We start from the raw sequence: 18,245 nt of genomic DNA on the forward strand, positions 1-18,245 counted from the left end.
AATTTGCTAAATATGACTTCTTGTTGGCAGAATAAGGAGAAAGCGAGCTAACATGCTAAAAAGCCAGTCTTGCTACTGTTTCGGTTGTTCCTCTTTGTGCTTTCATGTCTGGACTTCTGATCTTGCTGTAATTTTGAGTAAAATAGATTAGGACATATTTAATGTTAAAATAATAATATTCTTTAAATTGTCATGTTAAAAAAAAAAGATATTTTCACTATATATATATATATATATAGTGAAAATATCTTTTTTTTTTTAACATGACAATTTAAAGAATATTATTATATATATATATATGTGGACTTATGAGGCATAGTGTTATATACATAAATTTTTAATTTAAATTTTTGCGGCGTAGCGTGCGGACAATAAACTAGTTTAACTAAAAGTTTCAAGTAAAATTACGCCAACTTGACAGGGATCATTCAAATGTTGCTGCTAATATATTCGTCTTCCACATGAGCCTACCAGTGGGGCGTTAGGGTTGTGGCAGGCAGGGGGAGGAAGAGAGAGATCGCGTTTACAGAATTAGATAAGCTTGCATGAGAGATCACGTTTACAAAACACATTTCCCATGTCATGTAACTCAACTCAACTCAACTAAGCCTTTATCCCAAAAATTTGGGATCGGCTTCCCATGTCATGTAAGCTTTCATGAAATGCCCCAAGGGGCAGAAAACAAAAAAACAAGGATTCACAATAATATTCTCGTGGAAAGTTGAAAATATAAAAATTGAAAACCTGAACTTCTAGTTCCTTGATACCCCTCATTTGTACTGTCAAAAAATTATCTATGCACCTTCATTGCCCTATGTTCAAGTAGAAACAAAATTACCTCTCACCCCACCCTGGCGCCCTCCCCTTCTGCTTCCATTTGGATTAGTCCGCTGGTAATCATCACCACTGCGCCCAGCTGAACCCTTAGGTCGCAGTGAAAATTCACCCTGGTTTCTGAATTCATTTCTGCCATAACCACGGCTGCTGCCAAAGTTCCCACGGTTCTTGAAACTGTCACTCCTAAAACCACCTCTTCCTGAGGAATACCTACCCCTCCCGCTGCTACCAACTGCAACGACCAGCAGCATTCTATCATAAGATTACAAGCATAAACTAGTATGCTTCTAGGTATTAACATAATAACTTGGTCAAGTAAAAGCAGAAAATGATCAACTAATGAAACAAGTAAAAATAAATAAATTTAAGTTACCTCGGGTGTTGGTTTTCTTTTCCTCAACAGTAGCCTGACAATCCCCAATATTGATAGGTGAAGCCTGAAATTTGTTTTTGCAATAACATTTATTTCACAAGAAACTGAAGTGATACCCACATGCCCACACAAAACAAGCATAATGGCACCCTCAATAAAAGTATCACTCAACCTCCAAGAAACGCTAAATGATAGTAAGGCTGAGGAATGTATTGACCAACAAGAGAGCCTTACAGCCTTTTTTTCTTTATAGAGCATGACTAGAAAAATTTACTCGTTATCATCTAAAAAAATCCAATTAAATTCTTCCAAAAACTAGAAACAATGACCTTGTAGAAACAAAATGAATGCAAGTGATTTTACTAATAAAAATTGAAGTTTAGCTGTCATGCTAAAGTCAGTAATAAACTCAACACTCAGGAGTGAAATTAAGCCACTTTTGGCTTCATGTGGCTTATGAGAGTAGTTCTTTTTCAGCATTGCTGCACAGAGAACCATGCAAATTCAACAGATAGAATTTCAACCCTAAAACTACCTCTAAAGTTTGATTATTTATTCTTCACTTTAAGGGAAAAGAAAAAGAAAGGCTGCATTAGTGCATCTATAAATATATATATATATATATATATATATATATATATATATATATATATATGTAGACAAGTTTTCTAAAAGGTAGTTCCAAAAGAAATCCTGAACCATTTAAATCACAATTACACTTTCTTATAAATGGAAAAGGAAAATCTATCATCCTTCACTCATGCTTATGCTATAAACTCCTTTTTGACAAGGAAAATATCAAATCTGAGCACAAAATCTTGGTAAGCCATTGGATAAACCAAAATGCCACACAACATAAAAGAAGCATGCTTATTCAGCACAGCAAAATAATAGATGTAAAACAAGAGTAAAGATAAACCAGCCTACAACAAGTGAAATAAGATTACGAAGTGATGTGGCCCAACCGTAAGTGCACGGGTCGTACAAGTAATACAGTAAAGATATCGTTCCCACGAGGAGTTGTGTTAATGATTGAATTTTTAATATAAAAAGTTGACTAAATTGAACTAATTCCAAAATTAAAACAATAGATTAAATGGGTATTGGAGTATGAAATCTATATGTGCAAAATTAACAATCTATCCAACAATGTATTAATTAAACTAAAATTGCATCAAATTGAAATAAGCAAGTTCAAATATGGCAAGATTTAAAATGGCAAGCAATTAAATTCAATTGAAAATTAGCAATGATAAAAAGGCGATTCCGGAGTTCGGGATTTCATATTCGAGCTATTTTGGGATTTTAAATCGGTTATCCAATTTTGTGAAACTTGTGGTTTTAAGGAGATTAATTCTTAAATCCTTTGAATACCCTTTCGAGTGAGACAAAGAGTGCCTTAGTCAAACTAATCCTACTTTCGTGGAGTTAGAATTAATTAAGACCCGTTAGGTTCTTTAATTAATCTGTGAATCCTCTTAATCCTTAGTCTATTTCTAGATCTAAGTTAATTAAGTCCAATTCCTTGATTATCTATCACAAGGCCTTCTCCTTTCGGTGCCTCAACCATGGATTAAGAACATTACTTAATGGGATCCTACACTAAGCATGTCATTAAGTACACAAGAAATGAATAAAACTCACTAAGACCATAAAATATGGATTACCCAATCAAATTCCACAAAATATCTCAAATATTACAACCCTTACTCCAGAATCAAAGGTAAACTACTCACTATCCATAATCCTTACAAGATATTATGAATTTAAATGGAAATAAGCTTCAATCTAAGCTAAGAAACAAGAAACTAAACACTAGAAATGTAGGAAAAATATAAGGAAAGAAAGAAATCTGCAAATCTTGGTTGAAAATGGTGTGGAAGGTGAAAGTGACTCTTCAAATTCTGCCTCTCCTCTCCCTTTCCTTTTCTGCTCCTTGTCTCTTTTCTCTAAAATGGGAAATGGGGCTATTTATAGCATTTTCTGATATGGAGCCCTAAAATGGTGTGTTTTAGGAGGAATTTTACGAGGGAATCTTACGCCACTCATTAATGAAACCTTTGTGGGATGCATAAGTGGATGCATAAGTTATGCGATCCCTTATGCGATTTTGCTTCTGGTTCACTTATGCTGATCGCATGACTTGGGGCATAAGTATGCACAATTTCGTGAGATTGCATAAGGGAGGCGTGAATCTGCATAGGCTATGCACTCTCCTTATGCACAATTCGGCAGGTGTTGGACAGTGTTTCTTCTCCTTATGCAGATCTGCATAGCTTATGCGGCAAGTTATGCGCAATTTGGCCCATGCATATTTCAACTTTAAAACTTGTTTTTGACATCTTTGGCTGTAGAAGTTACTCCTCAATGGCAAAATTTCTTTTCAGTCCTTCAAAAACACCATTTTTCCTACAAAACAAAGTAAAAATTACAAATTAATCCAAAATTGACAATTATAAAAAACTAACTAAATAACTAATGAAATTAGCTAAAAATAACTAATAATAAAATAAAATGGCTATGAAATTAGACCTAAATGACTATGCAAAATGTATGCATCAAATACCCCCAAACTCAAGCTTTTGCTTGTCCTCAAGCAAACTTTAAAATGTGATGCAAAATTTTTAGGGGTGCCTTATCCAAAGAGCTATGAAAATCACCTATTAAAGTAACTTAACACACCTTTAGCCATACCAGCAATCCATATACCCATCCTTCAAAATGCAAAGAATCTAATGCTTATCCAAGCTTTCACCGCTTAGCCATCAAGTCAATTATCATTCAAAATCCCCAAACCAACCAATCAAAAGAGAGAGTCATGCTCAAAAGGAATTCTAGAACAATCAATAGTCAAAGTGTCTCTATATAAAATGATGGAATTAAATGAGTGAATGGATAATTTTCCAATCCCATAGGCAAATTCCCTACTCCTATCTCCACTAATGTAGCAAATACTATCAAGAGATCAAAGGTCTTTTTAGGGATGTAATGGGGCCATGGGGTTCAAAAATGAGGCTAAGAAGAAAAATGGGTAAAAAGGATTCAAAGCATGAGAATATTTTCAATCTTGACAACATAGGGTACATTTCTTATTTTATTATACTTTTTTTTTCTTTTTCTCTCTTTTATATATATATATATATATGGAGGAGAGAAATACACAATGAGAATTGTCAAGTGCTAGCATAGTTTATAAAACACATAAAAATGGAGGGACATTTTGATACTTTAAACTTGTATCTCGTATTTTCTTTTTGATGATTGTCCCTAAAATTGACACCCCCAAAATCATTCCTTTTAATACTTTGGGTGGATTTCTTTCAATTTGAATGATAATAGTGAAAAGTACATATACTAGCACTTTTACAAGATGACAAGCATTTCTTCTCCCTTTTATTGTATATATATATATATATATATATATATATTTTAATATCAAAGTATAAAGTGTACCTAATATTCAATTATCCTCATGAAAAGGGTTGGAGTGTTTAGTTCATTGGCTAGGTAGCAATAAGGGTTTCAAGAAAAATTAGGAATAAAAAGGCTCAAAGGGGTTTGCAAGGGTTAATTTTAATTAGGAAAAAGGCCAAAGGTTTAAAATGAGAAGGTTTAAATCAAAGAATGCCTAATCATCTCTCTTTTCAAGTATAAGCTGGTATTTCGCCTTGAAAGGTTTAGAAAATTTGTTCTAGGATTGGTGAGACATCATTTGACTACCTTATATCCAATAACTCCCTCTAAACACTTCCATCTCCAAATGACTAGTTGGGTGGCTTTTTGGCTAAGAAGATATAGGAAAGGGATAACACTTCAAAACTTTGCACCTCTTAGGAAACTTTCAATCCACAAACCCAACTAAAGGTAAGTCAAATCACTCTCATAGGCAACTTTTCAATACTCAAGGGATTTGGCAAAAGAATTTAATGCATGATGCATGATTCCTAAAAATGAGTAATGCATTAACTAAATGGAGGAAGTCTATTTGTATGCATTGTGTACAATTTCTAAGTGATGTATAATGTGTGTGTAAATGTGTTATGTATATGTATGTGTGGATGTATATGTAAAATATTTACAATATATGTAAATGAAATGGGATGAGATGTTCCTATACTCAAAATGTTAAAAATGAAGCAAAAATCAAAATGTGCACCCCCAAACTCAAAATTAGACATTGTCCTCAATGTCTCAAGCAGTGTATTATAAAAACTCAAAGCAAAGGGAATAACCAGGATTAGTGAAATTTAAGAGCAAAAAGAAAGAGTTACCTGGTATAGAGCAGATGAGAATTCAAGATATAATGGGGATGCATAAGAAGCTGCATAGGTTATGCAGAGTAAAGTGCTGTCCAAAACAGGTGCATAAGTAGGGTGCATAAGCCGTGTGGTTCTGCATGAGTGGCAATAAGGATCGCATGTGCTATGCAAAATATTTGCATAAGAGGATTCACAGCCTGTGCAGTATATTCAAAAGGAAAATGGGTGCCGAAAACAAATTTTGATTTGAACAGGACATGTGTAAAACTGCATAAGGGGAGAGTGAGTGTGCATAACTTATGCACTCTCTTATGCATGATTCGGTGGGTGATAAAAAGTGTAAAAAAACTGATTATGCAAGAGTGCATAGCTTATGCACTAACTTATGCAAGTTTCGGCTTGTTTTGGATTTCAGAGAAATAGGTCATGCAAAAGTGCATAAGTCATGCAATCTGCTTATGCACTTTTCGGTGGGTTTTGATTTTCAGGAAGAGTGGTCATGCGGAAGTGCATAAGTCATGCACTCTGCTTATGCACCTCTCGGCAGATTTTGGTGTTTGGAAAATGTGGTCATGCAGTTGTGCATAAGCTATGCACTCTGCTTATGCACCTCTCGGCAGGTTTTTAAATTTTGGGTTGGTGGTTATGCAGTTGTGCACAAGTCATGCACTCTCTTTATGCACCTCTCGGCAAGTTTTGGGTTTTGGAGTTTTCGGTCATGCGGAAGTGCATAAGTTATGCACTCTGCTTATGCACCTCTCGGCAGGTTTTGGGTTTTGGGGAGTGAGGTCATGCGGAAGTGCATAAGTCATGCACTCTGCTTATGCACCTCTCGGCAAGTTTTGAAATTCAGAGTCTTTGGTCATGCGGAAGTGCATAAGTTATGCGCCCTCCTTATGCAGATTTTGGCAGAGAGAGAAAATGCAGGATTTGAAGTCATGCAAATGTGCATAAGTCATGCACACACTTATGCAAGTCTCAGTAGGTATGAAATTTGACAAAAATGTGGCTATGCAGAGTTGCATAAGCTATGCACTCTCCTTATGCAGTTTGCAACAGGGATGAAAATGGCAAGAATTGTGGTTATGTAGGAGTGCATAAGCTATGCAGTTGCTTATGCACAATTCAACAAGATTGAGATTGCAATGGAAAATGATTTGCAAGTGTGAAAAATACCCTAGAATGAAAAAATATAATTTTATGAAGCATCAATCATGAGAAATTGTCATTAAAAACACATCAATATATACAAAGTCCATCAAAATTGCATCACACAAGCTTGTAGAAATGGATTCTGCATAAAAGGCCTTTGTGAACCATGCCATTTTGACTCAAATTCTACAAATCAACATTTAGCACATTAAGACTTAATAAAATCTGCATAAAGTTGCATCTATCCACAAATGAGAAATGACTCCCCAAGTTATGCCAAGAAAATGCAGCATATCTACCTTGAATCCCACAACCCAAATAAGTTCAAAACTGCAAAAATGACTCACTTACCACCATATTAACATTATAAGCACAAATATTAAAAAGTTACACACCCAACCTCACCAAGAACATAAGTAATCTATTGCAGACCCTTCCTTGCTGCAAAATGTCATTTTTCCTCTGCATAAACCAGATAACAGCCCCTGCACAGGTTACGCAGTAAAAATCAATCAATTTGTAGGAGATTTAAACAACATAATTTCAGGTTAAGGGTCACTCCCCAGCAGTTCACCAACCTTCCTCCATTGAAATACATCTACAAGGAACAAGATTCAACAATGTCAAAAATTGAATTTGGGGAGATTTAAGATAAAAACAAAAGCAATGAAAGTAAAAGTAAATCAGCAAAAGCAAAATAAAAGGACTTGGGATGCCTTCCAAGAGGGCTAATTTATGGTCCTTAGCTTGACCCTTTTCATGCTTCATGGTGGTTGGAATTGGAATTTATTGCCTTTGTTCCCAATAGGTGCTTCAATGAATCTATACTTCATTTTCTTTCCATCACATGAGAAGATCCTTGTTGCTTTGTCTAAAAATCCGACCATTTCTTTCTTGACAACCTTTGGTGCATCTTTTTCTTTAAGAGATGGTTGTTTTGCTTTACTTTTCTCCACTTGCTCAACTTGAAAGATTGGTGCCATAGGACAAGGTGGATTACTATTCAAATGTTGTGCAAATGCAGCCTCTTTTGGATTTTCATCATTGATACTCCATTCATGGATAAGACAACTTTCAAGAGAAGCCTTCAGATAGCTCTTTCTAAAGTGCTCTTTTACTAACTCATCAACTATATCAATTCTCAAACAAGAGTCTACATCTTCATGTTGCTTCTTCTTATCATTGCTAATGTTGAAGACTAAATGATCCTCTCCGACTCTGAGAGTAAGCTTTTCACCTTTCACGTCAATCAAAGCACCAGCTGTAGCTAGGAAAGGCCTCCCCAAAATGATTGGGATATTAGAATCCTCTTCCATGTCCAAGATGACAAAGTCAACAGGTATATAGAATTTCCCAACCTTCAGAGGCACATTCTCTAAAATCCCTTCAGGATACTTAATTGATCTATCAGCTAACTGAAGAGAAATGTGGGTTGGCTTAAGATCTCCCATGTTGAGCTTCTCATAGATGGAGAGGGGCATAAGGCTTACACTAGCCCCTAAATCACATAAAGCTTTTATAAAACATGATTTCCCAATGTGGCATGGAATTGAAAAACTCCCAGGATCCTTGAGCTTTGGAGGATGTTTCCTTTGGAGGATAGCACTGCATTCTTCTGTCAAAGCTACAGTTTCATCGTCTTCAAGTTTCCTCTTGTTTGAGAGAATTTCTTTTAGAAACTTAGCATAAGAAGGCATTTGGGAAAGAGCATCAATAAAAGGCACATTTATGTATAGCTTCTTCAAAACCTCTAAGAACTTCCCAAATTGCTTATCAAGCTTGGCTTTTTGAAATCTCTGTGGAAAGGGAAGCTATGGCTTGTAAGGCTCTGGAGATATGTATTTCTCTTCTTTCTCTTTTCTTGCACTCTCTTTCTTTTCACTCTCTTGTTTTTCATTTTCATCAACATCTTCCTCATTTTCTCTCTTCTCACTTTTTTCACTCTTCTCATTATTTACAATTTTCCCACTTCTTAAAGTAATAGCTTGACACTGCTCTCTTGGGTTTTCTGGTTGACTTGGAAGTTTTCCAAAAGACTTGGTACTTGAGGAAGATACTTGTTGTGCAATCTGATTTTCCAGCATTCTGTTATGTGTCTGCATCTGCTCTAGCCTTGCTTTCATCTCTCTCATCTCCTCATCATGCTTGTTTTGGTTAGCAAGAATCTGTTGTAATAAAGCTTCTGTGGTGGAACTTTGTTCTTGCTGTTTTGGTGGAGGATTCATATTTTTCTGCTGAAAATTAGGCAATGGTTGCCTATTTTGCTGAAATGGAATTCCTTGTTGCTGTTGTGGTTGAAAATTCTGATTTGGAACTTGACTTTGCTGATTTCCCCATGAAAAGTTGGGATGATTCCTCCAATTTGGATTATAAGTTTGAGAGTAGGAATTCCCCATTTGCTTGTTTCCATAATTACCAACATATGCTGCTTGTTCTCCATAGTCTACTCCACAGCTGGTAGTTCCCTCTGCATAAGCCACTTGTTGTGAACTTCCAGATGATGATGATGAACTAACCAACATGCTCAAATCTTCCATCTTCTTAACCAAGACATTTGTAAGTGCATCAAACTTTGCATTAATCATGTTGAAAGGATCAAGATCATACATTCCAGCAGCTTGCCTCTTTTGAGTTGGAGCTGGTCCTCTTGGAATACTCCAAAGATGAGTATTGTTTGCAATTTTCTCCAGTAGCTCATAAGCTTCATCTTCATGCTTCATAATAAATTCTCCTCTTGTTTGAGCATCAATAATCCCTCTAATTGCAGGAGTGAAATTTGTGTAAAAATTATGGTTTATCATCCATTTTGGAATGGCATGATGTGGGCATTGTCTCTCTAATTCCTTCCATCTCATCCATGATTCATAAAGAGTTTCATCTTCTCTTGGTCTGAAAGCTGTCATTTGATTCCTCAATTCTTGAGTTTTTCCAGGTGGAAAATATTGTGCAAGAAATGCATCAGTGAGTTCCTCCCAATTTGTGATGGAGTTGTGAGGTAAAGAATCAAGCCAATCCAATGCTCTATCTTTCAAAGAGAATGAGAATAGCTTCAATCTTGCTGCATCATTAGACACTCCAGGTTGTTTTTGCATGTCACAAATCATAGCAAACTTCTTCAGATGTGTGTGTGGATTTTCAGAAGGATGTCCTCCGAATTGAGAATTCTGAATCATTTGAAGAACTCCAAAATCCATCTTGTAACTATTTGCATCAATTCTTGGTCTTGCTATACTTTCTCTCAAGTCATCAAAACGAGGAAAAGCATGATCCATCATACTTCCCCTAGGCACATTAGCATTTATAATCTCTTCACCTTGGGCGAGATTTTCATTGTTTCGATCATTTCCAGCATTACCACCAATTCTCATTCTTTCATCAGCCATGTTTGCTTCTAATTCAGTTTCTCTCAATGCTTCTTTTCTTCTTCTGGTTTCTTTCTTGTTGGCTTTACAAAATTTCTCAATTTCAGGATTGAACAATAAGGATGTATCACTTGTGCTTCTAGCTCTTCTCATAAAAGATTAAAAGTACCTGAAAAAGAACAAACAAAAACAAAAATGAAAAGATAACAAAAATAAAACTATAAACAACTAAAATAATCAAGAATTCAATCTTAAACAAATAACTCCCCGGCAACGGCGCCGAAAACTTGATGTGGCCCAACCGCAAGTGCACGGGTCGTACAAGTAATACAGTAAAGATATCGTTCCCACGAGGAGTTGTGTTAATGATTGAATTTTTGATATAAAAAGTTGACTAAATTGAACTAATTCCAAAATTAAAACAATAGATTGAATGGGTATTGGAGTATGAAATCTATATGTACAAAATTAACAATCTATCCAACAATGTATTAATTAAACTAAAATTGCATCAAATTGAAATAAGCAAGTTCAAATATGGCAAGATTTAAAATGGCAAGCAATTAAATTCAATTGAAAATTAGCAATGATAAAAAGGCGATTCCGGAGTTTGGGATTTCATATTCGAGCTATTTTGGGATTTTAAATCGGTTATCCAATTTTGTGAAACTTGTGGTTTTAAGGAGATTAATTCTTAAATCCTTTGAATACCCTTTCGAGTGAGACAAAGAGTGCCTTAATCAAACTAATCCTACTTTCGTGGAGTTAGAATTAATTAAGACCCGTTAGGTTCTTTAATTAATCTGTGAATCCTCTTAATCCTTAGTCTATTTCTAGATCTAAGTTAATTAAGTCTAATTCCTTGATTATCTATCACAAGGCCTTCTCCTTTCGGTGCCTCAACCATGGATTAAGAACATTACTTAATGGGATCCTACACTAAGCATGTCATTAAGTACACAAGAAATGAATAAAACTCACTAAGACCACAAAATATGGATTACCCAATCAAATTCCACAAAATATCTCAAATATTACAACCCTTACTCCAGAATCAAAGGTAAACTACTCACTATCCATAATCCTTACAAGATATTATGAATTTAAATGGAAATAAGCTTCAATCTAAGCTAAGAAACAAGAAACTAAACACTAGAAATGTAGGAAAAATATAAGGAAAGAAAGAAATCTGCAAATCTTGGTTGAAAATGGTGTGGAAGGTGAAAGTGACTCTTCAAATTCTGCCTCTCCTCTCCCTTTCCTTTTCTGCTCCTTGTCTCTTTTCTCTAAAATGGGAAATGGGGCTATTTATAGCATTTTCTGACATGGAGCCCTAAAATGGTGTGTTTTAGGAGGAATTTTCTGAGGGAATCTTCTGCCAGCTCATTAATGAAACCTTTGTGGGACTGCATAAGTGGACTGCATAAGTTATGCAGTCCCTTATGCAGTTTTCGGCTGTTTCTGGTTCACTTATGCGAAACTGCATGACTTGGCGCATAGGTATGCACAATTTCGTGAGATTGCATAAGGGAGGCGTGAATCTGCATAGGCTATGCACTCTCCTTATGCACAATTCGGCAGGTGTTGGACAGTGTTTCTTCTCCTTATGCAGATCTGCATAGCTTATGCGGCAAGTTATGCGCAATTTGGCCCATGCATATTTCAACTTTAAAACTTGTTTTTGACATCTTTGGCTGTAGAAGTTACTCCTCAATGGCAAAATTTCTTTTCAGTCCTTCAAAAACACCATTTTTCCTACAAAACAAAGTAAAAATTACAAATTAATCCAAAATTGACAATTATAAAAAACTAACTAAATAACTAATGAAATTAGCTAAAAATAACTAATAATAAAATAAAATGGCTATGAAATTAGACCTAAATGACTATGCAAAATGTATGCATCACGAAGTACCTCAAGTGCACTTTGCATGGAATTCCATGTTTCAAATTCAACAAAGCCGAAACAGAATCCTTGCTGCATGCCATTAGAAATAACAATAATAATAGTCTGTTTGGCATTGCTACTAGAGCTATTGTTGGAAAAAGCAACTTTTTTTAAATATATTAGTTAGAGAGTATTAAAAATTGTTTAAAAAATAAATTTGATATGTTTTAGCCACAAGAACAATAAAATAACAAAACTTTTTTCAACATCTAAAATGGCAATTTTCCAGAAAAACACTCTTTTGACGCTGAAACTCAATGCCAAATGGGACCTAAGAACAACAATAATTGCTTAGTTGTATATCAATAATTGCTTATTTAAGGAAATAAGCACAAATTCATATGCAAAACAGACCTTATTACTTCTAACTTGGATGCCACCTCGCTTTATTGGCCCAAATTTTTTAAACACCTCATCAAGTTGTACAGCTGTTGCATTAAAAGGTCAATTCCGTATGTATATGGAATAACCTTCAGCTGTAACAAACACAACAAAGAAGAAAATAAATTATGAAAGTATAACTAATAAGGCAACAGAGCATCTTCCACACAAAATACAACATAAAAAAAAAAAAGAAAAAAAATCCTTATCCTTAGCCTGCCCCATAGGCAGCTCCCATCCCACCCACCACCAAGACCAAGGTTTGACCTAGGTCTTCTCCCTTGTAAAGGGAGGGGTATTGCCATCAGGATATCCCACTGGGGATGATCCTGTCAGGTGAAATGGCCTGCATTCAGACCATTACGTAAAATTTGAATATTTGCAATTTTGCAGTCAAAATGAAATGGATCAACTTAAGCTATACATGTGTATCTTTAACACAACAAAATGTTCTCAAATTTAGAAATCTATCAAGCAGAGTTATACATACCTTCTTCATGAACATCACTACTTTCAGGAGCACCAACACTAGTAGGAGCAACAACCTCTGGGCCATAAGCAGGTTTTGCAGAGTTAAGGGATTGTTTTTCAGAGTTTGCACGTGCCACCTTTGAATTAGTGGCAACATACACTGAACTAAGCACTGTACCTTTCGTTACTTTCACCTATACATTATCCAGGGTAAATAATGTTAAAAAATATATATATGTAAAAAAGGGACTAAACCTTGCAATAGAAAGAACTATGTGAATCATCTTACAATTGAAGCATATGATTTCTTTGGAGCATATTCCAGAGCTGCAGGAGATGCATCAACACTTATGAGAATTTCACCATCAGTTGAACCAGTTTGGTGTTCAACAACCTCTTCTTTGATCACTGAGCCTTCCTCCTTATCAGAAGGATCAAAAACTTCTGCACCATTATTAAGATCTTCCTCCTCCAAGGAGGTAGCAGGGTCCACTGCAAGATAATCAGTATCCTGTGTGGGATCTGGAACAAAGAATAAGCAATTTCAACATTTGTAGATCTCAATGAAATTGCAATAAAAAGGAGAAAGAAGGAAACAATAAAGAAATCATGCCAACCTGCTTCTGAAATATCACCCCAACCTGATTGTGTTGTCATCGCACACACAACTAAAGAATCCACAGTAACAGAGTAAGAATTCAAATCATTGCAGGTTAAAAAAAAAAAAAGCTAAAATATCAGTAAAAAAACCTGGAAAAGAGCTGGAAGTTGCTAAAATATCAGTAAAAAAACCTGGAAAGAGCTGGAAGTTGCAGATAATGATAGAGCAAGAAAATAGAAAGAGAATTACAAAGAAAAAGGTGACAAACCCTGCTGAAGTTGCACAGTTTTCAGGCTGATTCCAAGAGAAAGAACTTCAAACCGAGGGGAGTTAAGCTATCAGCAGAGAAAATGAATTGGAAAGAAAACCAAAAATAGTTAACTCACGAAATGGAGTAGGAAAGACAGTTTCCTTTTGGTTTTATAGATGACAACACATTTCAAAAAGGCCACGTGGCAAGCAGTGGAGAGAGAGAATACATTATACCAATGTCATGTACTGTTTATTACAGCCTCTGTGTGCCGTCTCCGAGTCTTTTTGCAAGTTGCAGCTCTCTCTGCTGACTCATGATACCAGAAAACACCTGTTCCCTGCTCTACCTACCAACTACTCTTCTGTTCTCCTTCCCCTCTTAATCCATTTGGGCTACTTTTGTAATTTCCTCCATCCTTTTCTACTAATTCAAGTGCCTTAAATGGCTATTGCCAGGCAAATTTTACCTGTTTCCAATTCTTTCTTTCCATTGGCAAAGAGAAGCTGCAAAGGGAATCTGATTAGGAATTAAGGGAAAAACTTACCAAGGTTTAATTTATTATAAATTTAAAATATAATATTTAAATTTTTTTATAGATTTATTTATTACACATTCAAAATAAAATATGTGTGATGTAATTTATCTATTAAATAAATACTAAATTTAAATAAAAATATTTTAATATATGAAATGCTCAGTTTTCATTTTTTTTTTCATTTTTACAGTGCAAAATTATTATCTTTTCTTTTAAATATATTTAGTAATTTAATCGACTTGAGAAGATGGTAATTATTTTCAAATTTATTTTTTTTAATTAATGAATTTTTTTAATTTAATTCTGATTTTAATATTATGTAAAACAAAAAATAAGGATAAAATTTCTTGCCCCAATCTCATAACATGCTCTGCATGATAATATATTTATTATTTTTATTAAAACATAATTTACATGTATTTATATATTTAAATTATAATTTTAATAAAAATACAGATATTTATTATATTTAAAATTTTAATTTTAATTTAAAATATTTTTTATAAGTAAATTTGTATTATCTAATAATAAATTTAAATTAAAAAATATCCATGAGACAATCTGTCCGCGATGGAGAGCCCTACCCCAACCACAAACTCCGCTAAAGGGAAGACGGAGCAGCGATTGGTTGCCATTCTTACGTCTTGAATCCCATTTTTGATAGGCAGTGATTTGTTTTAGAAAATGAGAGTGGAAGAAGTAAAAGTTGGCATAGTAATAGTGAATAAGAGAGTGGGAAACAGGAAGGAAACAAAGGTGGGGGCTTGCAGCTTCAGGCAAGCAATGGCGGCGTTGGCGTAAATAAAAAAAGTCACTTTTGGTGAGTTTAGGTAAGTGTGTGGTGTTAGTTCAGTGGACACGTCTCGAAATCAGGGGTGTTTTGGCAGCCAATTTCTAATGGGTGGGATTTGGCAATATGGCATTATTCCGCTACGGCATAGAGGGTTTTCCTTAATTTAAAAGCCGATTATAAACTTTCAAAATAAATTTATTTATTTATTTATAATATTTTTAAATTTATAAAATCAATTTATAAATTAAAAAACAATTCAAAAATAATAATATTTTATTAAATTATTCTCATTTAATTTATTGTTTGTATTTTATGATATAATTTATATCACGCATGCATTTTGCAACATACTAAGGTAGAGGTCTCTCATGAAAATACAAGAAGGAAAGTGCAGAAGATATAAGCATAAGCATTTCAGGTTTTCAGTACAATGTTATGGTTAGATAAATCGTTATATGAAAATAAATTTATCAGAAATTAATCAGTTGCAAAGCAACTACAGTTCTCCGAAAGAGAGCTTGTTTTTTCTCCAGTTTGCTCGAGAATATCTGGGAATAAACTTCAAAAACATATCAGTGGTGATTACCCTTATATTGCCATGAGATCACTGTATTTCCGCATCAGAAAAATGGAACCTGAAAACAGTCCACCAGCTCGAAGCAATTTTTGCAATGAGAAAAAAAGTGAATTCCTGGACAAAGAAGAAAAGAAAATCTCCACTTGCAATTTATATGGAAGAACAAATGACATACAGTGAAAATCTGCTTTTGATGACTCACTTCGTAGTTGAGCAACAATTTATCAAACTATCAATTCTAAAAAATTCTAATTTCCTAAAGAGATGTGAATATCACTAAGTTTATCCAAGACAAGCTCATGAAATGATGTTATAGGAATAGATTTATGAATAAAATCAGCAAAACAATTTGAGCAACTGTGAGAGATGAACACCAAACCTTGCTTCAGAACAACAAAAGGTAGGGAGATTATTGATGCTATTTATCACACATGTCATAAACCCAAGCATTTTCTTATCTTGAAAAACAAAACTCAACCAAAAGTTCCATGAGGCATCCATAATTCATCTAAAACTACACAACAAAACAGAATCTGCAATTGAAATTTCCTTGAAACTCAATTCTGGATGAGATTGCATAGGTGGATGAGATTGCATAAGTAAGGAACCTAAGTCTTTTATTAAAGATTTCTCTTTCCCAACAATAGATTGTTGAAATTATTATGCGATCATCTTAACTGATGAATTTTGAGTGAAGTCATGAATGAAAGCTATTAAAGATTCAACCACACACATGTCACAAGTATACTCAACTCAACTAAGCCTTTATCCTAAAAATTTGGGGTCGGCTATATGGATTCTCTTTCTCCACTCTAAACGATATTAGGTTAAATCCTCGGGAATGTATAATGCTTCTAGGTCATGTTGTACTACTCTCTTCCAAGTCAATTTAGGTCTACCTCTTCTTTTCTTTTTATCCTTTAACATAATGTGCTCTACTTGTCTAACTGGAGCCTCCGTATGTCTACGCTTCATATGATCAAACCACCTCAATCTCCTCAACTTATACTCAATTGGCATCACTCCTACCTTTTTTCTAATATTCTCATTACGGACTTTATTTAGTCTAGTATGGCCACTCATCCACCTTAATATTCTCATTTCTGTAATGCTTATTTTAGATGCATACGACTCCTTCAGTACCCAATACTCACTACCATATAACATGGCCGGTCGTATGGCTGTACAGTAAAATTTTCCTTTCAACTTATTGAGAATCTTGCAATCACATAAAACTCCAGTGGCACGTCTCCACTTCAACCATCCGACTTTAATCCTATGACTAACATCCTCCTCACATCCCTCATCTATTTGAATGATTGAACCGGGATATTTAAAGTGATTACTTTGGGGCAGTATCACTCTATTCAAACTAACTCCTTCCTTATCACTAGTTCGGCCTTCACTGAACTTGCTATGCATGCATTTTGTCTTCGTTCTACTTAACTTAAAGGTCTTTGGCTCTAGAGTACTTCTCCAAAGCTCTAGCTTTCTATTGACTCCTTCTCGCGTCTTATCTATCAGAATTATATCATCCGCAAATATCATGCACTAAGGGATACTCTCTTTTATATGTTTCATTTCTAAAACTAATGTAAAAATATAAGGGCTTACAGCTGAACCTTGGTGCAATCCAACTGAGATAGAAAAATCTCTTGTGTCCCCTCCCACTATGTGCACAATAGTAGTTACTCCTTCATACATATCTTTCAACATTTGTATATACCTAATAGATATCCTCTTTTATTCTAACACTCTCCATAAGACATCTCTTGGAACACTATCATAAGTCTTCTCCAAATCGATAAAAACCATGTGTAGATCTTTCTTTATATATCTATATTTCTCCACCAAACTTCTAATGAGAAAGATCGCTTTCATAGTTGAACTATCAGGCATGAAGAAAAATTGATTCAAAGAGATAGAAGTGTCATGACGTAGTCGATGTTCCCAACTCTCTCCCACAACTTCATAGTATGGCTCATGAGTTTAATTCCTCTATAGTTTGAGTAACTCTATATATCTCCCTTATTTTTAAAAATAGGTAGTAAAATACCCCTCATCTATTCATCAGGCATTTTCTTTGAGTTTAGAATCTTATTAAACAATTTAATTAACTATGTCACTCCCATATCTCTCAAACACTTTTATACTTCAATTGATATTTCATCGGGTTCACAGGTTTTATCCACTTTCATTCTCTTAAGTGCTTTCTTTACTTCTAAAGATCTAATCCTTCTAATATAATTCACATTCTTTTCTATTGCTCTGTAGTCTATATTCACGCTATTACCACTTTGACTATTATTAAAGAGATCATCAAAATAATTTATCCATCTTTCTTTAATGTCCTCATCTTTCACCAACACTTTTCCTTCTTTATCCTTAATGCACCTAACTTGATTGAGATCTTGACATTTCTTTATCTCCTCCTTGTTATTATATAAATATCTTTTTTCTCTTCTTTAGTCCAAGTTTCTCATATAACTTTTCAAAGGCTTGCGCTCTTGCTGGACTAATTGCCTTTTTTGCCTCTTTCTTTGCTATCTTGTACTGTTTATATGCCTCATTATTATTACACTTAGGTAATTTCTTATACTATTCCCTCTTTCTTTTCACTGCGCATTGTAAGTAGAGGATGCCTCAACGTTTATATCATTTGAATCCATATCATGAGGTGTGATGAAATTTTTATGCTGGTTG

General features: G+C 34.6%; 1 non-coding gene and 1 pseudogene across 1 annotated transcript; one reads left to right on the plus strand and one right to left on the minus strand.

Annotated features, from left to right (window-relative positions):
* Positions 1-635: 635 nt before the first annotated feature.
* LOC131175240 (nuclear transport factor 2-like) lies at positions 636-14,807 on the minus strand (annotated as a pseudogene).
* LOC131175614 (small nucleolar RNA R71) lies at positions 9,433-9,539 on the plus strand. Its single transcript, XR_009145810.1, has one exon. It is a non-coding gene; the product is annotated as a small nucleolar RNA R71 (small nucleolar RNA).
* Positions 14,808-18,245: the final 3,438 nt, after the last annotated feature.

This window comes from Hevea brasiliensis, chromosome 17 (assembly GCF_030052815.1).
Source record: "Hevea brasiliensis isolate MT/VB/25A 57/8 chromosome 17, ASM3005281v1, whole genome shotgun sequence".
NCBI lineage: Eukaryota > Viridiplantae > Streptophyta > Magnoliopsida > Malpighiales > Euphorbiaceae > Hevea > Hevea brasiliensis.